General features: G+C 35.8%; 1 pseudogene across 1 annotated transcript; it reads right to left on the reverse strand.

Moving 5' to 3' along the window:
• Positions 1–992: 992 nt before the first annotated feature.
• Positions 993–25,862, reverse strand: LOC145813646 (conserved oligomeric Golgi complex subunit 2-like; annotated as a pseudogene). Its single transcript, XR_014356847.1, has 12 exons — positions 25,245–25,862; positions 21,530–21,742; positions 12,232–12,571; positions 10,748–10,909; positions 10,423–10,522; positions 10,046–10,261; positions 9,844–9,952; positions 6,901–7,101; positions 6,583–6,687; positions 1,925–2,050; positions 1,680–1,814; positions 993–1,459 (listed from the first exon to the last, which is right to left on the reverse strand). The product of XR_014356847.1 is annotated as a conserved oligomeric Golgi complex subunit 2-like (transcript).
• Between the last annotated feature and the right edge of the window lie 1,264 nt (positions 25,863–27,126).

The following is a 27,126-nucleotide window of genomic DNA, read 5'->3' on the forward strand; positions in this document are numbered from 1 at the left end:
TCAATTTGGTTTAGAACCGCAAATTTTAAAAATATTATAAGTATTCATAATATAAATCACAAAATATTATTCACAACTTAAAAATTACTTATATGATTGTTTAAAAGTAATTCTATCACCATACAAAACTATACTTAATAGTAAAAAGTTATAATATATATATATATATATATATTTGATACTAATAAAATATTTTAATATTTATATTCAATAACAAATTATATATATAATTTAAACAGTCCAATTCGATTTCAATTAAATTCATAACTATAAAATCACGAACCAAACCGTAAAATCTGGTTAGCCTATTTAAAAGGCCGAAACCAAACTATGAATTGAAAAAACCAAACCAAACCAAACCGTGCAATTTAATTTAGATCAAACACGTTTTATATTTTTTTTTTAATTTTTCTGCTCAGCCGTAATAACCGTGCAATTTAATTTAGATCAAACACGTTTTATATATTTTTTTTAATTTTTCTGCTCAGCCGTAATAATTTGTACAAAAATTGCATAGTAATAACAATAATAATAATATAAAATAATTTTAGTGAGAATAGATGAAAGCAATATCTCATTAACGGCTCTGCTGCAAAGTAATCATTTGGTTTCAAAAAAATTGAATTTTTTATTTTTTATTTTTTATTTTTTATTTTTTATTTTTTATTTTTAATAAAAAAAATTTAATATTTTAAGAAAAAATTAATTTTTTAAATACACCTAACCTAACTACACTTAAAAATATAACATCTATGAAAAAATATTTTAAAATTCAATACATTTTCATATTTTTTTTTTTGCATATATTGAATTTTTAAATATTTTTTTACAAATATTTTACTTTTTAAATATATTTAGATTATGTACATTTAGAAAGTAAAAAATTTATCGTTCAAAATAAAAAGTAAAAAATTTACTTAAAATATTAAAAAATAAAAATTTTAATTTTAAAAAAATCAATCAAAACCTGAATAATATTCTATCCATGAAGGTTTGTTGAAAGAATGCTTAACTATTCTCATTTTTATTATTATTCGCAACCAACTAAGAATTATCTAAAATATACAGAACTCTGTATTTCACCCTGTAAGATGAGCTACTGGAAAAGCACGTATCTCAACATGCAACTACTGAAAATAAAAATAAAATAAAAAAATAAAAAAACTGTTACACAACAAAAAAACACCTACAATAGAATAAAAATTGAGCGAAAAAAATAAAAAATGGTATTTCTATGTTACTATGCCCACTTGCTGGCCGCTGCCAAAATGCCTTCTTTCCCCCATTGCGCAAGGTAAACAGCAGCCAAATGCATCCTTGGTGGTGGTATGCTGAAAGCCAAAAACTAGAAACTAATTGTATTTTGACTGTCTGTTGGGGCAACACACTGCCACAAGGAACGGTATGCAGGAATTTTTGCCGCTTCAACCCCAAGCGCAGAGAGGTTGCGCCCATATTCCTGTTCAATAAAACGAATAGCCAAAATATAATCACAACAGTCTTGAAAATAAAATAAAATAAAAATTTTAAAAAAAAAAAAGCAGAAAATAAAATCACAACTGTGAAAAATCTTCCAATCAACCACCCATTGATGACTCCAAGACTTGAACACAAACACGAACAGGAATGTGCATCCACACACAGCCACACACTAAGATTTGTACGAGGATGAGGCTAACCTGAATATCAAGAAATAATTGCATACAGATCTTATCAGTATTGGACACATTATTTTCAGAGACATCAGAGCTTGCTCCACCTCGCCTTTGTGCACCCTGACGAATTCTCTGAAGTGAAGAGTCCGTTTTCTTTGCCTGGTCAACATGTTTGAAAGCTTTTAAATCAAGACTGTCTAAGATAAAAGATTGCTGACAAAAAAAAGTAGAAATCTCAGAAGAGTAGATATTGTGATCTTCATACTAACCAAACTAACAAGATCCGCAACTGATTCATGATAATGACCAGTTATCTCAAAAGCAGCACCATGTAAGAGTTCATCCCTAATATCCCTCATCAAATACGTGTTAGCTCGCTCTCCGTCCAAAAACGCCTGGAAACAGGGAGTGTTTCAACACATGTTTCAATATCTCAAAGTAATCAAGTTGATAAATATGGCCACACAAGTGCACACTATATAGAGGGTTAAGATATCCGGAAACGGAATAAAAATTTCTTTTCTATAGCAAAAAGTTTCCAAACAGGGGCTGAACATGCAAAAATTAATTAAAAGGAAGATCATGAGCATGCGAATAAGGGTGCACACACTGCGAGGGCTATAAAAAAAAATTACTACAGAACTTTTCATATGTTAATGAAAGGAAATCAATTGTTCAAAGAAGGGTGTCACGTCTGCAATGGGAACCCTTTTTGAAGAGTTTGTTTGTTAAAAACCAGACATGCGTAGTTTGGAAAACAACTTCAACTTAACTTCAATCAGATTTTTTCGGCAACCACGGATTACTTATCCTAAAAAAAATTGGGGCAAACTACACTGACCTCTACTGAAAATTGTCCAAATTACAGTTAACCTTAGTATGAAGAAACGAGACTCAGCTCACCAAATGGGTCTTAAACGTTCTCTATTAACGGGTGACATGAAATGGCAAAAATGTCCTTGGCCCTACGAACCCCACTGCCAACTCCTTTCTCACTCTCCCTCTTCAATCTCTCAGACATCACTCTGTCTCTCTTTCTCTCCATTAAAATCGCAAACTCATAGATCCTCGATTTTAAAATCACAATCTCTTTCACCAATCAGCTTTCTGCTACCACTATGACCGTGACTACTATATATAGGCACCCCCATAGATCCTTAATTTTCAATGTGTTTCAAAGAAATGACACTGACCATCATTTGAAACCTAAACAAAATCCCCAAAATTCTAGCAATTTGGTGACTTTAATGATCTGCATTGGTTTGCACTTTCACAACATCAATGGATACAAGACTAGACGTTAATCGCAACAAGAGTATGAGCATCGATGGCGAAGGTGTTGATCCGGTAGTGGCAGGTTTGTATGTGATGGTGGCCATGTCGGTGGGTGGGTGAGATATGATAGAGGTGGAGAAGAAAGAGAGGGACGGTGGTAGTTGTAATACCACGAGTATTAGATTCTAGTTTAACACACAAACACGGGTTCATCGACACAGTTCAAGATCATTGATGCATTAAACTATGTCTTGTTATTGTTATTACTGTTGTAGAAATTGGGGACGTTTTACTCTTAAATGGATTTTGATTGTTGATGGTTGAATCCCGGGACACAAACTTGAGGCATAGAAACCTCCACAATTTTCTGAATCTAACAGGTGCCACTGCACATGCAGTGGGTATTCCCGCACGTGCAGATCCATGCAATGAAGGTGGAGAATTCTGGGAGAATTTCCACAGGTGCGACCTTGGGCCCCACATGTGCGGCAGGCACATTCCGCATGTGTGGCTTTGGGTCCCGCACATGCGGCAAAATGTGTTTTCAACTTTGAAAATTGACCCATTTTCATCAAATTTGACCCCAAAACTCCTTTCTCTCTCATTTCTTTTAACTCGCCTCTCTGCACCAAATCTTCTCTTCCTTTCTACACTCCCCCAAAACTTCTATCCAAGGTTAGATTTCATCTAGTTAGGGCAAGATTTTGAGCATAGTTCTTGAGGCAAATTGAAGAACAAATCAAGGGCTTCCTAGCTACCAAAGAAATCTTGATTTTGGGCAACCTAGCGCTCTAGGGCTTTCTTCTCTTCTCAAGATAGAGGTAGGTTTCTAGTTTTGGTTCAATATATGTTTATTTGTTGATGTGTGGTAAGAATTTGTGTTAAAATGTCAAAGGTTTTTCTCATATGCATGAGGGAGGGTTTTCTTGAAAACAAAATTGTGTCCTATCTCTACAATTCTTCAATAAATATTTGAGTGGTAAAGTAATAATGAAGTAGGCAAGGGGGAAAGAAAAGCCCCAAATTTTCTAGGAAAAAAAACCCTACGTCTTTCTCATATTGGTTTCAAAAGGTGAAAAACTTAGAACTCTTAATTGTTTGTAAGTATGGGGTTAGATTTGATCTTATTATTCTCTAAATATTGAAATGATTGTAAAAATGTTGGTATTGAAGATTTTCTTTAGTTAAGAAAATCATATAACTTTGATTTGGATGCCTTGTCTTTAAATTGTGAGACTGCTATTGAATGTTAAAAAAAAAAAATTAAGTTGAATGTTTGTGCAACGAGTTATTCTTGGGATTTATGGAGAAATTCATCTTGTTATTTATCTATTGATGATATTGAATTGGGGAATTATCTTTGGTTTGAATAATGAATCCGGGTAGTATGAATTTGAGAATTAAGGTGGCGAGAGTGTCCATGTGAAAGACTAAAAACCCGCGCGAGAATAGGTACTACGTGCCTCTGGCTAGCAACCGGTTAAATGGGGGAGTTTTGGTGGTTACTAGTTGAGTACCACTGGCAGAGACTAGCCTAGGATTCATTATGTATATGTTGATGGTTTAATTCAATGAAGATAATTGGTTGTGTTGAATTTCGAGAATGTTGTGTATGTTCAATTATGTTGTGTGTGCTAAACTCTCATTGAAACTATTATATGTATGACTTGCATCATGATCATGTTCAATATTTATGCATATTGCTCTAGTATAAAAATCTCTACTAGACTTTGGTTCACCCTTTGTAGACAAACTTTTCAGATTCAGATGGCATGCCACTATCTCGTTCATGACTTGAAGAGTCGTTGAGCTAGTGTAACCCTTGTTTTTGTGATTTTTGTGCAATCGGCTCAGGCCCTTTTGATGTAATTAATTTAGTATATACTTTCGAACACTTAATTGATGGAGGGAATACCCTCTTATTTTGTGTAAAGCCATAGGGCAGTTGACTTCTTTTGATGGTGTAGTTGATGTAGGATACATGTTCCATATTCATGTTATGTAGGAACATGAATATGGTGGCATGTGTACCTTTTCGTATCCTTTTATTGTGGGTGTGATAATGTATGAATTCGGAGCGCGAAACTCTTAGACTTCCATCGTGTAATTATCGACTTATCCTTCTTTCTTCCATTTCAATTTATGTTCTTATTTCTTGTATGCTTAAATGTCCAATCTTTGTCTATAATTTCAGGGTGTGACAGTGGGTTTGGCACTGGTGGTGCCATGGAGATAGCTATCGAGGTGGTGGAGCTGTTGAATGGTTGGGTGTGGTGCTGTGGCAGTGATGGAGGCAAAAGTAGTGGTGTTGTGTGGTAGTGGTGAGAGAAAAATGAGAGAATATAATGATATCCTATTTTTAACGTGACGGTTTAGACAACTTAAAAATGGGTATCGAATTGTACCCACATGGATAATCAAGGGTAAATTGGGTATTTTATTGTTAAAAATAATGATTTCATCATTTTCCATCCATATGCTTAACAGCAAGGGGTAAAGTGTTGAGTGAATTTAAAAGAGGAGGCCAGTGTCATTTTCTCATATTAATGGGGTCAACTGTAATATAAGTAATTGACATTGTCCACAAATCTCACAAATCTGTAATTGTCAGAGAGAGTATCAATTTTGAAAAAGAAAAGTTTGATTTAAATTTGACAGCAAGATCCATTATGAATAAAATGAAGGAATTAATACAGTAATTATTTCTCTTGAAAGTTGTCTAAACCATCAACTAGTTCGCCCATATTTTGTACCCTCCATCACAGCTGTGTATCATGTGTTTCTTAGCACGATGAATCAAAATAAACAAATATGTGAGACATTATATATTTATGCCTTGGAACTATTATCCAAGTCAAGCAGCGCACTCCAAACTCTAGGCACTTGTCCACTTAACATAGTAATAAACAGCTTTTACTTCACAAAACCAAAAGGTGCTGGCCATTATCCAGTATCAGTATCATAAAATCCTACCCTCTAGACCATGACTCCAATAGCTATTAGCCCCGTTTGGTAACACTTACACTTCAACTTATTCAGCTTATTTTCTAAAAAACATAAACTACTGGTGTTTGGTTGCAATTTTAAAAAATAACTTATTTGGCCAAAAAAGTGAGCTTTTTTAAGCTACAACTCCTTGTTTTTTTAAACTAATGGCCCTGATTATAACTTTTGAAGGCATTCTGGATATTTTTACACAACCAAAAAGCTATGTGATAGCTTACTTATCCATACAGGTTCAACTTTTTAACAGATTATCAAAAGTTGTACTAAACAGATTTATTACTTATTTTAATTCTTTTAAGCTAATGATCTAAAAAGCTAGCTTATGGGTGATACCAAATGGGACCATTGTATAAGGGCATGACACCACAGTAATTGTATCCAAATTAAAGTGCCATGCTTCTATAACCAAGTAAATCACTTTATAATAAAACATTACAGAAGTCTGATATCAAGGTTGCATCATTTAAATTACAACAGTGCAGCTGAAGGGAAGCAAAATGATGCTTTCCGATGGAAGGATCCATGCATTTGTAGAAAAATAAATGGTAACATCATTTGCCATTGAACCAGAGGCATCCACACAAATAAATCTTACATTCAAAACTGAGAAAAAAGTGATATAAAATATACAACGCAGACTACTTACCTTTAAAGGATGTAGTACACCTGACACGTATGGTGAATGCCTAACAGGAAGAGGCTTATTAGTCATCCTGTAAGTCGCAGTTATTCCCTTCAACTGTTTCAAGGCCTAAAATATTTTTGAACAAAATATATTAAAGACAAATTAGGGTGCAGAAACATGGATGATCAATGACAACTTTGGAAGAACCCAAGTAGAATTGCCAGGTCTTCACAGCATTCCCACATTTAACAAAAAGAATCAGATCTTCATAGCATGCCTCCATATATTTTTCATTGCATAATAATTAAAACAGAACCTTCTACAAAGTATGTAGCTTACCTCAACAGACTTCTTAACTACTGCTTCTATTATTGAATTCATCACAATAGGTATAAGATCCTTTAGAGATTTTGCACCCTGTAAAATGCTTTGCTCTACAAGCTCAAGTACTTCAGTGGAGCATGAACTTAGAAGCCCAATTACATGTCGCAAGAAATCACTGCAAATCTCTGCTACTAGACAATTTAAATCATGAATTATCTGCAACACATGAAATCCATTAACATGCAGCTAAGCATAATTATCTACCGAATATGGCATCAATTAGGCTGCCAACATTTCTCGTCACAAAGATGCGTAAGACTTTTAAATAAGGCAGCAAATAAAATGGGGCTTGTCAAAGTATGCAAAAATAAGAGCTCTTATAGAACACCATAATCCAGGAGACAGTAAAAAATAAAATAAAATAATTGCATAAAATCTGGACATAAAAGTCAATGGAAATGAAAGTCGAGACAAGGATTTATGCCAATTATAACCCAATTAATCATAATTGTGTGGCTCAACCTAAGGCAAGCTTTTATTTGTGTGAATAAAATTAACAATAGTATTGTTGCCGAGAGGAGTAGATGGATCCATACTAACACTAGCACAAAACTGGGAAATATAAAGGTAACACCAAAATGCCATTAATTTGCATCCGCGACCTTGCAGCTCACAATATGGCAGTCAGGTTTAATTAGCAACAAGCAATGCCTATGAGGCAGCCGCATGTACAGGAATATTGAAGCACAGGACGTGATATAATATAAGGTGATTACAGTTGATTACCAAAAGGCAAACAGGGGTTTGACCATAACAAGAACACCTAAGGCAACGAGTAAAGACTAGTTGAAACACAGAATGCAATATAAGGTGACTACTACTTGTTCGCAAACAGAAATCAAGGGTTTGATCACCAAGAAACTATCACTACAAGGATACAACTGAGTATATTTAAAGTGTAATTGGACTAAAAAGCTAAAGATCAACTAACAAACTCAGAAGAGGCTATCATCTCAGAGAGAGAGAGAGCTCTTTTTGTACGTCCATCGTTGGCGGAGTTTACGTGATTGGATGGTGGATCATAAGATCCTACCGAAAAAAGAAAAGAAAAATTCATAATAATTACATCATGAATTAAATTTTTTTAGTAGACACAGAATGAGCCTAAATTACACACACACACACACACACAAAGCAGAAAATATTATGGAAAAAAATAAACCAAATAAATATAAACATTATATAATACAGACCTTGATGTAAAAGTTTTACATTTCATGAAAAAAAAATTAGAGGTGGAGAAGAAGAGCTATGTAATAGATTTTTTATGCTTTTTTTTGGGGTACATTTACATTGGAGGTCAATGGCACAAAAGAAAAGGTGAAAAATAAATAAACAGAGCTTGATTTAGAAATAGATTGACAATAGAGAGAAATAAAAGAAAAATAGACCTTTATACACAGTAAAAAAAAATCTGAGGTAATTGCATTTGGAAGTAGCAATAAATTAAACAAAGAACAACAAAGAAAAAACGAATTTTGTAAAAAAAAAGAAAAAATATTTTGATTCGTGAAAAGGAAAAAGGTAAAGAGCCGGAAAAGGCGTCAAACAAGAGGTTTGTCGTTAATGTACAATTGTGAAGAAAAAGAAGAAAAGCAAATATAAACATGAAAATGATACTCTAAGAAATCGAAGGGGGGGGAAAAAAAAAAAAAGAAAAGAAAAGAGAGAATTAAAAAAAAAATTAAATAGATCTAAGGCTATTTGATTAAATGGATAAAACAAAAAAAAGGCAGAGGAAAAGCAATGAAATGAAAGGTTATGCAAGATTATGGAATGAGAGAGAGAGAGAGAGAGGAGTAGGTTAGAGAGGGAGATGGAGATGATTGGATTGTATCCATGTTCCTTTAGCTCTTTAGTTTCCCGGATCGCAGTGACGTATGAATGCCAATTGCCCTAATTTGTTTTTGAGTCTATTTGATTTAACTTCACTTAATTTTTATTTTGTTTGGACCTAGTTTAAAATGAGTATTTAGGCCACAAACAAAAATAACAAAAAGCCAACAAAGTAAACAAGACAAGGCCTAAAAAATGGATAAGGTAAGAACAGGGCCCAAATTGGAATTGCAAGATCCATAATATCCAGCCACCAAAATTGTGTGATCCTACTGTGAGGCGAAGTTCCACATTGCCTAAGTACTAAAGTAATGTTAAGCATATAAGCGTGAGGGCACCCTCACCTCAATAGCTAGCTTTTGGGATTAAGTTCCACCCAATACCATGTAACACCTACCTCCAAGGGATTTTCTACACAATCAAAAATTATTTTTCTAAAACCGATCGTAACAGTTTGGGATTGTAACAACCATATAAAGAACATATAATCATATGCATCACGGCCCCTCGTATATTTCCATTTGTAGGCCACATCATCACATCATCAGGCTGAAGCAATAAGATAATTTGCTAGGTTCAGCTTTGACATATGCTTATCACAATCATATCCTGAAAACAAATGAACAGTCACTTCTGCCACATGCTTTCTCTGGAACTGGAAGATACATCCTTTGACTGTCTACCAAGGTTACTAGATAGTCTAGTATTTTCCAAGACCTTATCATGTTACTTTATTTGTTAGAATAGATTAGGTGCAAGTCATGAAGTATATCTCTAATTTTGTGCCAGCATAGAAGTAACTTTTTCTACTATAGCTGAAGAATTTTCATTTGCATGATTCACAGTTTGAATACCAAAAAGATATTGATCTCATGAATATTTTTGCATCAAATGGTCTTCAGTCCTAAAATGATTTGCCAATAACAAATAATATCAACCAACAAAACAATATTGTCATTGGCAAAATGTCTACAGAGAAAAATCAGGAAAGAAGAAGACCACGAATAAGCTCATTCCAACGGAAGAAAGTATATTATGGTAAAATCTAGAAACAATACATACATAAACAAAATCATCTGGAACAGCAGAAATAGCCCATTCAGAACCAGGATTGGAACCTTCATTACCAGCTTTGCGAGCAGCCAATCCAGATGACAACCAATTGGAGTACCTATAAGCATAATGTAGTCACATATTTCAACATGTCAGCAAATTAGACCAACACATGGAAAATGCAACTGCAAAGTTCCAAATACAAACTCACCGAGAAAGAAGCTGTAAAGACAAGCGAAAGAACTTGTCAGAGAAAGAAAGAACAACAACATCTTCTCTCCAGCACGACTTCAAGCATTCCAAAAGAGTAACACTTGGTTTTAATGTTAAATCTTGAGAATTTCTTCTCTCTGAGTGTGAGGTTTGAATTGGGACAAGGCTAGCACCTGCAAGTGCAGAATCTAAAGCCCCAGCTATTTCCTGGAACCTTAGGTAAATTTAAATTATATCAGTCAGTCAGTCATGTCTTTCCTCTTTCCTCCTTTCTTCTTTCCTTTGGGGGGAGTAGAGGAGTACAATTGCAGCGCTAAATTGTAATTTACACAGTTTTGATATTAACAAGAACCATCAAAGAACAGCGTTGAGTACCTCAATGAGAAATAGACTCCAACATTCCACTGCTTCATGAACTCAACGTAGACAGCCTCAGCTCGAAATTTGGCAACAGCAGATCTGGATGGGCAATAGCCTTACATGACAAATGGATGTTATAAACAGGAATTAACAACATATAAGCACAAAACAAGGTGATCATTAGCAGTCGAAAATGTAAATACAGACAGTACAGAAGTAAGTCTTGCAACTATCTTCTAAATCCAGACTTAAAAAAAAATAGAAAAAAAAAAAAAAAATGAAGAAGAAGAAGAAGAAGAAGAAGAAGAAGAAAAAGAAAGAAAAGAAAAAAAAACTCTACCTTCTAAATGAGCCAAGAAATCTAGGCTTGATTTGTAATTTTTCAGAAATTCTGTAGGTCTTCCAGGTGAAAAGGCCCATGGTCTTCCCCTTTGGATTGCTGAGAGAACCTCTATAAGGATTGAATTGGAAAGGAAGCTAAAAACATGTAAACCTGAATTTTCTGCATACATCAAACAGTACAACAATTTCATAAATATGGGGGGAAAAAACTAGCAAATTAACATTAAGGCAAATGTAAGAGCATCCCATTTGTCATTTCAGAATATGCTGCAGAAATCCAATTTTCTTTATATGGATTGGATCTATCATCCAAATGAAGGGAAGATTAAGAAAGAAAATGATGAATGAAGAAGAAAAAGAATGAATGGACAGAGAAAGGGTTTTGCTCATTGGTGTAATTATCAAATCCATCAAATAAATAGGGAACAAAAGGAAAATTTGGAAGAACATAAAGCCATCCATGCTTTATTTACAAAAGATCTAGGGCAGTCAAGATGCAACACAAAATGGCCAGATGACAAAGCAAGAAGCTATTAAAATAGAAACCAGTTTATTAAAAGCATAGGCAGCTCACTGAAGCACCAACTGTTAATTTGGTTTAAGAGAAACCTTAGGACTCGAAAAGTGTCGGGTTGTAATGTATGTTTTGGAGTTTAATCCTTTCTAGTCGCATGTAAACAAAAAAATAATAATAATAAGTGAAATCAATGCTTGTAATTGTAATAAACAAACATTTAAAAAAAAAAAATGTACAAGTCTTGCACGTTAAGCTTAAGCCTAAAGCGCACACTTCATGTGCCTTTATGGGGCTTGTTTTACATTGGTTGGCTTGAGATGTTCCAAAGCGCACTGACTGCGCCTTGGTCCTAGGCACGCCTTTAATAACACAAATAAAAACTAGGGTAAATTACAAATACATCCCCTGAAGTTTACTTAAAATATGAATTGTCCCTTATGGTCTTAGAAATTACAAATACCCCATTATCAAAAATTTTTATTTAACAGGATTGACAAAAAAAAAATGAAATTCTTAACTATTCTCTTATACAATAATAAAATTACATAAATTGTTAATTTAAATATAATTTTGACATTATTAAAAACTATTAATTGACTTAACAATTTATTAATAAAATGAGTCATTTGTTATGCAATTAGAAACTTGAAGGGACGGGATGTAATTTCCATGACCACAGGAGGCAATTCGTATTTTAAGAAAACCTCAACAAGTGTATGTGTAATTTACCCTAGAAAATATGATTCTCTGATAAAGGATCCGTTATAAATGTAAGCCTTGGAGCAAAACAAATATCGGTGATTAAACCAACAAAGATTCATATATCAAGAGACACTACTCAAAAGAAAAGCATGATAACGTCATTAGTTTGTGTTTGCATGAAAGAAAAGTATCACCTTTAATAGAAGGTTCAAATAGAATGCAATAGTTGAAGTGCATGTTATGTTGTTTGCATTATTACATACCTGTAGAGGAAATTTCAAGTAAAAATTTGCAATCTTTCTCTATATATTGCTTGATTTGCTTATAATCCTCTTCAAGTTCATCTTCCTGATGCCCCCCCACCAACCACCCCCGATGAACTGTGTGGAATAATTTTCTGAATCAATGGTGCCACAACAGTTGAGCGAAAAATTTCTTCAGCACTCCTGGTGTTATCAATAGCGCATATGCCCGTAAACAATTGAATATGACATTTGCATCCCTGTGTTCCAGTCTATCTACAAAACAGTGCCCCAAGCTAGCATCCAATAATAGGCTAGCATTTTGTATCCTCTTCTCCATGTTCTCAATAAAAGGCAAGTTCTGTACTGCCATAATATAGAAAAGGAAAATGTGTAAATTATTAATACAACCATTCACAGGTCATTGATTCTTCACATCAGGCAATGTCAACTCAATGCATGCACAAAACCAGCTCAAGCACAAATGAATAAAATAAATAATTATCTATGCCAAAAAAGGAATTGATGAACCACAATTCAAGCCATACTACATTCCCAAATTGGACATGCAATGTTTCACTCCAATTAGCCAGTCTGATTGGAAAAGTATTATCTCAACCATTAAGCATTAGTGGCATACAACAAATCAAATTTGTTTCCATTGCCCCCTACAAAAAGAGACACAAGTTTCCAAAAACAAAATAGTTGCTTTCGAGGAGTGTAGATTACCACCAAAGCAAAGTTGTACAAATTGCCAGCATGGTGAAATAGACAGACAAGCTGAAAACAAACCAGCCCTTAGGGATGTAAGAAAAACCAAAAAAACTGACCAAACCGATTGAACCAGACCAAACCGGCTATATTGTGTCTGTTTTTTAACAAGAATCAGTCTGTGCAGTTTTTAAATTTGATTTTTTTCGGTTTTCGATTTGGTATCGGTTTAAGCACATTGTGCACCGATCCAAACCGAAACCAGCCGCTTCAACATATATTTTATTTATAATATATATATATATAATCTAATAATATAATGATATTAATAAGACTTAGAAAATATGAAGAAGAAGAACTCCGAAAATATGAGGAAGAAGGAATATATTTCTGTTATATTCAAAACTTCTTATCTTACAAGACCAAATGACACTCCTTATATAGGAGATATTACAAACATCATCATAACCCATTATATGCCACTTACATATTATATATTACCACTATCTACCACTATCTTATTATATACATGCCACTATCTACCACCAACATCACTATCATATTCTATACATGCCACTATCTACAACCAACACCACTATCATATTCTATACATACCACTATCTACCACCAACACCACTATCATATTCTATACATGCCACTATCTACCACCAACACCACTATCATATTATATGCATGAACACAATTTCCAGCACTCCCCCTCAAGCTGGTTTGAAGATATCTTCCATAGCCAGCTTGCTAGTCAGCTTATCAAATTGCTTCTTGTGTAGTCCCTTCGTTAACACATCAGCTAATTGTTCACCTGTTGGAAGGTAGGTCATACAGATTATGCCAGCATTGATTTTCTCCTTGATGAAATGTTTATCCACTTCTATATGTTTTGTGCGATCATGTAGAACTGGATTATGAGCTATAGATATAGCTGCTTTGTTGTCACAATAGACCTTCATAGGTGTCGGGTGAGAAAGCTTTAATTCTTCAAGAATTCTTTTAATCCACATTACTTCACAGATTCCATGGGCAACAGCTCTGAACTCTGCTTCTGCACTACTTCTAGCTACCACATTCTGTTTTTTACTCCGCCATGTAACTAGGTTCCCACCTACAAAGGAGCAGTATCCGGATGTTGATCTCCTGTCTGTAACACTTCCTGCCCAGTCTGCATCTGTGTATACTTCAACTTGAAGATGTCCATGTTTCTTGAATAGTAAGCCTCTCCCTGGAGTTCCTTTCAAATATCTTAAGATCTTATAAACGGCCTCAAAGTGCTCTGCCCCTGGTGAGTGCATGAACTGACTTACCATGCTGACTGCAAAGGCAATATCAGGCCGCGTATGAGACAAGTAAATCAATTTCCCTACAAGTCGCTGATATTGTTCTCTCTCTTTGACTTCTTCAGCCTTAGCAGCTTGTAACTTCAAGTTAGGCTCGATCGGAGTCTCCGCCATCTTACAACCAAGCATACCTGTTTCTCCAAGGAGATCAAGAACATATTTTCTCTGATTAACGAATATACCTTCCTTGGATCTTGCAAATTCCATTCCGAGGAAATACTTGAGGGCTCCCAGATCCTTAATGTGAAATTCTTTTGCGAGTTTCTCTTTGAGGGCTGCTAACTCTGCTTCATCATTACCAGTTAAAATGATGTCATCAACATAAACAATCAAAATTGCAATTTTACTGTTTTTTGAATGTTTATAAAATATTGTGTGATCTGCTTGACTCTGCGAGAAGCCACAACTGATAACTGCCTTCCCAAAGCGTTCAAACCACGCTCTTGGTGATTGTTTGAGTCCGTATAATGACTTGTTCAATCTGCATACTCTGTCACTTCCAAGTCTCTGCTCAAATCCCGGCGGTAGGCTCATGTACACCTCCTCTTCAAGATCACCATTGAGAAATGCATTTTTAATGTCAAGTTGATGTAGAGACCAATCTGAATTTACTGCAAGAGATAACAGTACTCTGATGGAATTTATTTTAGCAACAGGAGCAAACGTCTCCTGATAGTCAATCCCATAAGTTTGAGTGAAGCCTTTAGCTACCAGTCTCGCCTTGTATCTCTCAACGCTTCCATCTGCGTTACATTTTATCGTAAACACCCATTTACACCCAACTGTTTTCTTGTCTTTGGGTAGATCAACTATCTCCCAAGTACCACTTCTCCTTAAAGCATTCATCTCCTCCATGACTGCTAATTTCCAATTCGGATCATCCAATGCTTCCTGTATATTCCTTGGAACAAACAAGTGTGAAATCCTAGATGTGAAAGCTCTATGGTTTTTAGACAGTCTTTGATAGGAGAGGTAATTTGCAATAGGATGTTTAATGCAATTTCGGACACCTTTCCTAATTGCTATAGGTACATCAAGGTTGGAAATAGAAGGAATAGGATTACCTAAAATTTCGATGCCAGAACTCGGGTGGACATTCGGGTCATTAGGATGGACATTCGGGTCATTATTCCTCAGATGAAATCGCTTCCTAGTATAAACCTGAAGCTCAGGATTTAGATCATTTTGTAGTACTTCTCCCCCTAAACAAGAATCTTCTTGACTAGGCACCATAGAACTTGGTTCTCCTAAGTGATCATTATCAGACAGATGTGGTTTTTGTGTAGGATAAATGACATTGGGGAGCGGGATAGAAATATCCCAAAAACGGTCTTCTACTCCACTTGTCTCCCCCTGAAGAGAAGTGTTGGGGAAATAGGATTTTGTTTCCACAAATGACACATCCATACTCACATGAAATTTCTTGTTTTGAGGATCGAAGCACTTATACCCCTTTTTGTTTGAGGAATAACCCAAAAAAACACATTTTATAGCACGGGGGTCAAGTTTTGAACGAAATTGACTGGGAACATGAACATAGGCAGTACATCCAAAAACTTTGGCGGGTAAATCAGAAAACAACCTCGTGTCAGGAAAAAAAGTTTTGAGACAATCAAAAGGTGTTTTGTATGTTAACACCTTTGTAGGCATCCTGTTTATCAAATACGAGGCTGTTAAAATTGCTTCACCCCATAAATATTTAGGAACATGCATGTAAAACATTATAGCACGTGCTACTTCAAGTAGATGTTTATTTTTTCGTTCTGCAATGCCATTTTGTTGAGGGGTATCCCGACATGTAGATTGATGAAAAATCCCCTTTTTTTCCAAAAACTCACCCAACTGCTCATTGAAATATTCTGTTCCATTATCAGAATGTAAAATACCAATTTTGGTTTGAAATTGGTTTTCAATCATATTGTAAAAATTTGTGAATAAATTTTTCACGTCAGATTTTTTATTCATCAAATAAATCCAACATAAGCGGGTATGGTCATCAATAAATGTAACAAACCATCTTTTACCAGAAAGAGTAGTGATTTTAGAAGGGCCCCAAACATCACTATGAATCAAATAAAAAGGTTTTGAAGCCTGGTAAGGTTTTGGCAAATAAGTAGAGCGATGAAATTTTGCAAAAATGCAACTTTCACAATGAAAAGAAGAACAATCAATCCCTTTAAATAATTCTGGAAATAAATGTTTCAGATAAAGAAAACTAGGATGTCCTAGCCTATAGTGCCATAGCATTATTTTTTCTCGAACAGAGATTGAACTGGTACTATTAAAGCTCTGAGCTTTTTTATTACTAACAGGTACTTCATCAAAGTAGTAAAGACCTTCAAGCATCCTAGCACGCCCAATCATCATCCCCGAGTTCTGGTCCTGAAATTCACAATGGGATTCAAAAAATGTAACACGACAATTAGAATCCTTAGATAGTTTACTGACAGACAAAAGGTTACAGGCTAAGTTGGGGACGTGAAGAACAGCATTGAGATTAATTTTCTCAGTTAGTTTAATAAATCCTTTTCCTGCAATAGGTGAAAAACTACCATCGGCTATTCTGATTTTGTCATGACCAGAACAAGGGAAATAGGTACTAAATAAATGGGAAAAACTAGTCATGTGATCGGAGGCACCGGAATCTATGATCCACGGAGAGAAGTTTAGGCAAGAGAAGGCTTTAGGATTTCTACCTGTTTGTGCCAACAAAACACTAGGAGTACCGGTTGAGGAGTTGGATTTTATCAGCTTTAAGAGTTGATCAATCTGCTCTTTGTTGAAGGGACCTGAATCGGCTTCATTAGCGGTAGGAAAGCCACGATTCTTCTCTCCTTGTTTGCTGCTTTTCCAGTTGACAGGTTTGCCATGAATCTTCCAACACGTTTCGCGTGTATGGCGAGGCTTGTTGCAAAAATCACACCAGACCCGTGGCTTATCATCAAACCTGCGCTGGTAATTTGCAGCCTTGTTGGCCGCAGCATCGCTAATTAAAGCAGAAATTTCAATTGATTCACCATTACCTTTTTTCTTAAGCATGACGCTCCTTCGGCTCTCTTCCCTTCTGACTTCGGCAAATACTTCGCCAATGGATGGGAGAGGAGGTCTGCCAATAATTCTTCCTCGCACTTCATCGAACTCAATGTTGAGGCCGGCAAGAAACTTGTAAATACGGCTGTCTTCCACAGTTTTCTTGTGGTGGTTGCAGTCGTCAACTGATTTCCATTCGTATGTGTTGAAGATGTCAAGATCCTGCCACAACCTTTTCAACGAATTGAAATATTTGGTGACGGAATCATCTCCTTGACGAATCTCTCCCAACTTCAAAGTTAATTCGAAAACTTGAGATTGATTTCCTAGGTCAGAATACATCTGACTAACATTATCCCACAATTCTTGTGCAGTAGTATAGCACATGTAATTAGAGCTTATATCCTCCTCCATGGAATTGACCAACCATGTCATAACCATGGAGTTTTCAGCGTCCCAATTGTCGAACAGCGGATCATTAACCGCAGGAGCCTTCTTGTCACCAGTGATGTAACCGATCTTTCCTTGCCCACGGATATACATCCGGACAGATTGTGACCAGCGGAGAAAATTATCACCATTTAGGCGGATGGTGGTGATTTGGACAGAGTGAGAGTTGGACGTTTTCACCGGAATGGCAGCGGCAGGGGTTGAAGTGGTTCCGGACGTGACTTCCGACATGGCTATGACGGTTTTAGGGCTGCTGTGTTTTTTGTTGCTCTGATACCAACTTAGAAAATATGAAGAAGAAGAACTCCGAAAATATGAGGAAGAAGGAATATATTTCTGTTATATTCAAAACTTCTTATCTTACAAGACCAAATGACACTCCTTATATAGGAGATATTACAAACATCATCATAACCCATTATATGCCACTTACATATTATATATTACCACTATCTACCACTATCTTATTATATACATGCCACTATCTACCACCAACACCACTATCATATTCTATACATGCCACTATCTACAACCAACACCACTATCATATTCTATACATACCACTATCTACCACCAACACCACTATCATATTCTATACATGCCACTATCTACCACCAACACCACTATCATATTATATGCATGAACACAATTTCCAGCAATAAGTATAATAAATTATTAACCTTAATTAATTAACCTTAGCATCTTTATAACCTAAGTTTGTAAACTCTTCTTATATATAATCTTAACTCTAACTCATTATTCTTAAAACCTTAGTATTTTTAAACTTTTTTTTGTTTTTATTTTTGTTAATTTAGGAATTGAAAAGTATGCATTAAATGGATGGATTGGATATGTTTGAAATGGCAAACAAATAACTAATTTAATGTTTTTATATAGATTAGTGGTTATATTTAAAAGTGACTTAAGTTTGAAAAATCCTAAACCGATTAAACCACACCAAACCGAACCGTTTCAATCAGTTCGGTTTGGTACGGTTTAATGGGAGAAGCGGCATGTATCAGTGTTCAAAATAATAAATCAAACATTATGGGTTTTGTGTAATTTTTTACCTAAAACCGACCATACCGAACCGATTGCATCCCTACCAGCCCTTCTATCACCAAAAAAATGGTTTTTGGTTGACAATACCAAGATCACCATAAATAGAAAACCTGTTTCATGACTGGAAAGAAAATTAAGATGGGAATTGTAATACAATATCATTGAAAATACACAGATGACCTAAGAAGCACGGACACTTCTAAAAAGGTGGCGTATCCATGTCGTGTCCGTGTCGGACACCGACACTCATCAGACACTCTCCCGACACGTGTCCGACACTCATCCAAATGTGTCTTGATTTTTTATAAAGAATTTAAAACTTGGACACTCTTCGGACACTTGAAGGACATGCGTGTTCATCGACTAGACACACGAAACTAATTATAAGTTTGAACAAAATAACTTAGAATAAGATGATAAAGGAAAAATAACGTTAATTTATAGAAATTAGTGTTATAATGTATTTATTTATTGTCTTAGAATGACATGTTCATATATATGACATATAATAAATATATAAAATTATATATTTTGTCCGTGTCCCCCACGTGTCGTGTCCTACATTTTTCAAAAATTGTCGTGTCTGCGTGTCCGTGTCGTATCCGTGTCGTGTCACGTGTCCGTGTCCATGCTTCTTTGCAGATGACAAACAAAGTCGAGTCTAGAGGAAACAAAAACAAATGAACTCCTTGATCTTGAAACTTCTTAGCTCTTGTATACGAAATTCAACAATTTTCACATTTTTTTTTTGACCCCCAAATAGCTCTCGGAAATTTTATTTTGCAAGGAAAAACCCTGCTTCTGGGTTTCAGGCAAGTAATAACTGGATTAACATGTGACTGACAATCAATCCAAGAGCACCTACCAAGAAAGATGAAATAAAATAACGATGATGATGATAATCCAAAACCAAACCAAATGCAAACCTTTAAATTTTTACTTTCTGAAACATTTACATACAATCTTTAATGTTGTTAAGTTCACTGATTGTTTTCTATTGTCCCAAATATAAGTCTGCAATTGACTTTTATTGTCTTAGTTTGGCATCAATGTTAAGTTTTAGTTCAGTTTGTAACCAAGGGTTTAAACTTTGGATGGAACAGAGTACTAATTACCAATTGACTTTCAACCATTAGACAATAATTTATAGGATCTTTAGGTAAGAGACTGTGGAGCATAACTTACACGCAGGAGTACATGTTAAAAAGTAGATGTGCAACACTTTCAGTTTATATACCTCACAGGGTCAGCCTTGACTTTCTGGGGGCCTAAGGCGAACTTAGAAGATGGGCCCTTGGCTCTCATACATATTTTAAAATATATATATATATTGATAAAATAGTATCAATCTTCAATTTATTTTTATTTTTTACCTGTATCTTCTATAAATTTGTTGCATATGTTACACATAATTATTGACATAAATTTCGAACATTTTCAATTGTTAACACTATAATTTATTCACACTTTTTCCTGACGTAGTAAATTAAGTTGTAAAATTTGATTAACTTCAACTTTAAAAAATTTATTTCTGAAGCAATTGTAATTCATATAGTCAAACAATATTCTATAAATAATTCATACATTTGGCAAACAACCATCCATTATTTTTAAATAATTCACCAATCCAATTGTTTGTCTAAACCTTCATTTCTAAACTACTAATACTATAATGTAGTGTTTGGTTCACTAAAATGAAATTGGATTGAATGAAATAGCCGTTCCTTAGTCTCTTTATAAAACTATTACTATTTCCTCACGATGGTGAACGATGATTTCGTTTATAATCTTTTTAGTAAACCAAACGTGAAAATAGACATTATGATAGAATGATTACTCTATTCAACTTTATTTTAATAACCCAAACATAACTTAAGACCAAAAGAATTAAACAAAACTTAAGATTGGAATTATTTCGGGGTCTTATTTTTTAGACAGAATGTGGGGGCCCAAGGCAGCGGCTTTGCCCGCCTTACCTCAGAGCCGGCCCTGCTCACAGTGATGCAAATTCTAGGATCTTCTCTGAAAGTTGGTTAATATGGTTCTCATACTTTTTAAGAAAACATTGTTTCAGCCATTTGCATCCTTTCCTATTTCAATTCCCACAAGGGATGTCAGAAGTGCATACAATGGATTGCGTGTGAACTACATCACATATAATTTCTCTCCTTGCTTGCTAGATCCACATTCTTTTCTGCAGAATGACTACTTCCATCCCTGATAAAGCTAATGTCTCAACTTCTTAGACCATCATGGACGAAAAAATGACTCATTGATGTAGCACACTGTAGGGGAAAAAAGAGATGAACAAAGGAGAAGAGAGATGAAGAGAACAATGGCCACAACACAAACAAGCATAGCCTATTCAATATCTCATTAAATCAAAAATTCTGCTCACATCAAGCTGGTAAGGCTCCTGAACAACACCAGATAGTGGACTTTGAAATATTCTTGATTCAGTATAAGTTTCAGTTCCAAGATGAAACAGTCATAAAGAGTAAAGACTTACAGATGGATGACTCATGAGTCACAGAAACAGAAGGTATTAAATACATATAGAGAACTATATCGTCAACAAAGATAGTTTAATAACATTATTGCCACATAAAAGATTGAACAAATGTAATAAATGGGATAAGATTGCTGCTGCAACTATTATAACACAAATGTGAGAAAGCTAATGGGGTAGGCATGAGTGCAAGAGCAAGATAGACCTGTGCGTGAGTGATGTAGAACTTAAACCGATTCATTTCGCTGGCAATTCTATCCAAAAGCATGCTTTGAGTCTCCCTAATATTTGTTTCATTTTCAGTGTGTTGTACGGAGAATCCGTTGCTTAAGTGATCCAGATCCTTCTCTGCAAAATTTACATCGCCATTAGACCAATCAGCAGGCACACTAGGCAGCTCCTTTATCAGTTTCTCAACCTGCATTTTAAAATAGATATATAAAGTCACCACACTACAATGTAAATAAACTAATGGATTCCTAGAATAACTAAAATTTGAAGCATAAAGCTTGCAAATGCAATTTTTTTTTTTTTTTTTTTTTTTTTTTGGGGGGGGGGGGGGTCCAGGGGATGTATTCCCCTTTGTGTAATGAATTTAATTTTACCACGAAAAAAAATTTAGCGAGAGAGAAGGATCTTCTTATTGATATGAAACCGTAGGTTGAAAAAATAAAAATAAATTAAAAAAATTAAAACCTTGAATTTTGAATATTAGAAATTGTTGGAATAGTGTACTAATCATTGACCACTCGATCGATACAAATTTTGAAGCAAGGGTATTTCGGTATTTCTGCACTCGTTTCTCGTTTCCTTAATTTTTGTGTATTTTTATAGTTGAGGGGGAGACAACTATGATATCTTTGTATCTTGTAATTTTCTGATCATAGTAAAACTATAGTAGCTGTGGACATAACCCTAGTTTTAGGATGAACCACGTGTGGGTAAGAGAGGTTAGAGGTTGTCAGTTATGGACTTGTGGGAAGATGGAGAGCATTTCTGATGGAGAATACAAGAAGTTCAAGGAAGGTTAAATTCAAAGAAGTGGTAATATTTAGACATTGGCATGATTTCGAAGAAAAGCTGATAGAATTCATATATAATTATATTTCTAGTATTATTATAGTCCTATTTTATAGTTTCTAGGATTTTTAGGTCAACGGTATTTTGGTAATTTTAATATTTGTTGACATGGGTTTGTGGGTCGTCCATGGGTTGTCTTGTGGGTCAAGTTATTTAATTAGTTTTTATTTATACTTCTTATTTGGTTTTAGATAGGTTCTGGAAGTCAAAATATTAGTAGTTTCCTATTTTGGAGTTTTAGTTGAAAAAGGAAGTCTCTAAGTTTATATAAAGTCATGTAACACTTCTAATTCAATAGAGTTGATATTTTATAGAATTTTTAGAGCTTTGAAGCCTCTTTTGGGTTTGTGTGATCCAACCCTAACTTTAAGTGTGATGCCTATAGGATTCTAGGAATGATTCCAAGATCCATCTTCTTCTTCTCCTTCTTCTTCTTTCTTTCTTACTTTCTTTCTTTCTTTCCGAAATTTCAGTGTTTTCACAGCCCCAAAACTGCCCCGAACAGCGCTGTCCTACATCAATTTCAATGGCTCGAGATCACCGGAGATGAAGAGTAGAAGACCCAGGCAAGTTCAAAGTTAGAGAGGGTGGCAATAAGAGACCTTGAACACTTAGGGTTTATGTGTTGTGATAGATGTGGTGTTGTGTGATGATGTGAGCTGCTGCATATGCGATATGTTAGATAAACTCCATAGTATTGGAGCCCAAGCAACATGTTGGATAGGTGGTGAGCTCTCCTCAACTCGACAAAGAGCTGATACCATCCCTCCTGCCATCTGTAGCTAGCAGGTATGATATTTTTGGGCAACATATCATGCAGGCAGAGGCATGGGTGTAAGGTCAACATCGCCTCCCTCCAAACCTGGTCAAGGTAGAGTTGTCTTGAGAGGAAGACAACCAAGGAAAAACTTGATGATTCCATAGTCTTAGCGTCCAATCCACAATCCTCCAATAATCCCAAGCGGGGGTGCCTAGGCCCTACTACTAGCCTAGGCAATCAAGTGCTGAAGTAGAATGAGTGCACATTAAGGTGGTCCAAGAGCCTAGCCTTAGGCCGCCAAGTAAGCATATGTAGGGCAAGGACCCAAACGAGCACATAGGTGAGCCAAACTGCCATGTGAACATAAGTGAGCCAAACTGCCATGTGAACATGGGTGAGCCAAGGACCCAAAAGAGAGCGTAGGTAAGTTCGAGGGCCTAACTCATTTATCTTGAAGCGCTCCATACTTGGCGGTGTACATGCCCCCGCTTAGGCTAGGCATGTAATCCCAATTGATCATGGTGCCTTGGAAGCTATAAAGCACCGACACGTCCCCAGGCCCTACGTACGAGTGTCGGACACGTGTCGGACACGGACACGAACCCGCGATGGACGTGCAGTAGACACGTGTCCAACACTCTCTCTAATGTGTCCCCTTTTTTTTTTTGAAATTTCCCAGTCGGACACACCATGGACACTTCGGGACACTTTTCGGACACGCGTGAGTGGATCAAAGAAGCCCTAACTGTTGGAGAGGAGACAAAGAAAGAGAGAAAGAGATCGAGGGAGGAGAGGAGACAGAGAAAGAGAGAGAGATCGAGGGACAACAAGGAGCCTAACCTGTTCAGATCAATCGAAGAAGCTGAGGTATGATTCTTCATCTTCTCTCTTCTTCTTCTCCTTCTTCTCTTCGTCTCTGTCTCCATCTTCTCTGTTCTTCTTTTTCTCTTCATTTTCTTCCTCCTCTCCTCCCTTTCGTCTCTGCCTTTTCCGACTCTCTCTCTCACAGCCTTTTTTATTTCACTCTCTCTCCTCTATTGTTTCTCTTTTTCTTGATTCCCGTTTCTCTCTCCCTCTCTTTTTTTTTTTTCTTTTTCTTTTTTTTTTTATCCTTATTTTTTGTTAAACCTAAAATTCATAGAATAAATTATTTTTATTTTAAAAACTTATTTTTTATTAAAAAATTTAAAAAATGTGTTTATTAATTTTATTATTATTGTAATTGTATAAGAATTAATAATTTTCTTTTTATTTTAGACATATAATAAATAAATAAAATTATATATATTAAACGTGTCCCCAGCGTGTCGTATCACTCATTTTTTGAAAAATTGCATGTCCGTGTCGTGTCTACGTCCGTGCATCACAGCTTGGAAGTTTGCAACATGGGGGTGTAATGGCGATGATGTGATGCCCGAAGGACTCGTCATGTGTCGGGCATGATAAAATACCACGTAAATCATTGTAACCTATGTGTGCGCTTGATTTTCCATTACTTGTTCAAGTTCTTATTTGTATTTTGTGTCTCAACGATCCAAGTTAGGTGTATCATTCAATTCCTAACAGAAATTACCTTCGCAATTAGTACCCCTGAAAATAACACCTTCAACTCAAACAAATGTTAGTGTTGCTGACTTAACATTTAGGTTTCGGCATCACAAAGCTTGCACTGTCTTTTCGCACTTAGGCACACGACGTGCCATTGGTAAAAATGATTCTACTACGGTGCCACAAATTCGCAAGCTGAACAAACTTGAATTCTGTTTTCCGATTTTTGAGGACATAACATAACTATCAAATCCTAAGAACCCCCCTCCCCCAATTCTAATTTGGTAATTTTCCTACTTTGGCTCTGCAAACAAAACAGGACTTGAATTCTATTATTCATTTCAGAATCTAATATACAAAACTTCAACCTAAATGCAAGTTTAAGTCAATTGTGTATTAGGCTCACATATTTTCAACAGAGACAAGAAAATCCATTTTCTTCAAATATATATATATATATAGTTTTATCACTACATTTTCTCAAGAACCAAACGGAAAGTAATGTGAAATGAATACATACATACATACATACCTTAGACACAACATGAAACGTATCAAGCAACAACTCCAAGACCTCCCTGGCGGCGGAGGCCTCAGCTCGCTGCCGCAAACCAGTCTGCAGAGCGAGGAGCGAGGCCTCGACGGCGGAGCAGAAGACGAGGATCTTCTCGCGAATCTCGGAGAGGGGGGCGCGCATTCGGACGACGGCGGCGTCAACGTCGACGAGCTTGGTACTGAGGTTGACGAAATCGCCGTAGTCGCGGTTGATGAGGTCGACGAGCTCGTGTTTGAGAGAGGAGAGATGTGAATGGAGCTCGGATCGGAGGGTTTCGAAGGGGACGAAGGTCCTGAGATCGGCGATGTAGGACTCGGAGTCGAAGTTGGGTTGGAGGAAGGAGGATTGCTTGAACCATACCGGGTGGGAGTCGACTGGGTCTCCGAAGAGGTCGGCGGTGGGGCGAGGCGGCCCCGGAGATTGTAGATCCGCCATTGTTATTGTTCGTTTGGATGTAATAATTTTATAAATGTAAAATGTGGAATTTGGATTGTTTACAGATTTGGTTACGGAATGGACATTAGAGAATAGGGAAATTTTGGGTGCGTTTGGTTTGTCTTTTAGAGTAATTTTTGAGATAAATAGTACGAAATTTTGTTTGGTTTGTTATTTTTTTATAAATGATTTTAGAAAATTGTTTTGGGAGAGAGAGTTTTTAAAAAAATGATTGATTTGATGTATATGAGAGAGAATGATTTTGGAAAGTAGGTAACCAAATAAAATTTTGAGATTTTTTTTGAAAAATTTTGTTTGATTCGATTACTCTTGAAAATTTGTTTGTGGAGAATTTTTTCCAAAAATTTTTCTGAAAAACAAACCAAACAAGGTCTCTATTTCCACACACCAAAGTTTCCTTACTCCACACACTTAATGAATTTTTTCAAAATTATAATTTTATCTTTTAACAAAATTACCATCTCACCCACCGCCATCTCACCTACACATCTCACAATTTCTCCATACACATCTCACCCACCACCATCTCACCAACTACTTCACCGCTAGCCATCGCCTTCCATGCCCAAACCTCAACCATACAAAGCGGGGAACAACACCAGATTGTATAACTTCTTCAATCGATGGACTTCATTCTGAAAATAAAATTTGAACAATTAATCTTCCAAAAGTTGAATAGAAGACATATAGCCCCATGTATCAAAACATGATCATATACCTACTGAAAGCAATTTATGGAATTGTGTTTACAAAAGTTGCATTGAAGGGTGTATATTAGATGTCCAATCTCCATTGCCAGTGGAGAAAAGACACATGAAGTTTTATCAATGGGCACAAGCAGATAAAGAATTCTTGAGACTGTTGAGCAAGAACAAGCAAGAGGAAGGCTCATCATCATCATCATCACCATCTTCTTCTTCTCTTTTTGGCTATGCAAGGCCACTCAAAAATCTCCATGAGAGCTATGCTTAGAAACAGAGATATCTCAGAAGTTACACCTTTAGTACCAAGAAACAAACTACTACAGCTAAGACAAAGAAGTGGCTTAGTGCAAAGAAGAACTACTTGATCAAACCCAACAATGATCCAAAGGTCAAGAAAGTTTCTGAGAATGGGTCATGTTCTTTCATTGATGCTTTGCTCAAGTTCGTGTTCCTGTTTATGGCTAAAGTTGATATTCATGAAAATTAAGATTTTTTGAGTGAGAAATGATGGAATGAGAGGATGTGCACAGAGAAGGTGAGGGTATATTTAAAATGTGAAGTGTGTGGACTGAGATAAAGAAATAAAAATCAAATTACTAAATGTGTGGATTGAGAAAAGATGTACACAGAGATAATTTAGTATGTGGAAATAGAATTTCCCTAGAGAATAGTGTGTGTGCGCACGCGCGCGAGAGAGA

Source organism: Camellia sinensis, chromosome 15 (genome assembly GCF_055761805.1).
Source record: "Camellia sinensis isolate YWXY chromosome 15, ASM5576180v1, whole genome shotgun sequence".
Lineage (NCBI taxonomy): Eukaryota > Viridiplantae > Streptophyta > Magnoliopsida > Ericales > Theaceae > Camellia > Camellia sinensis.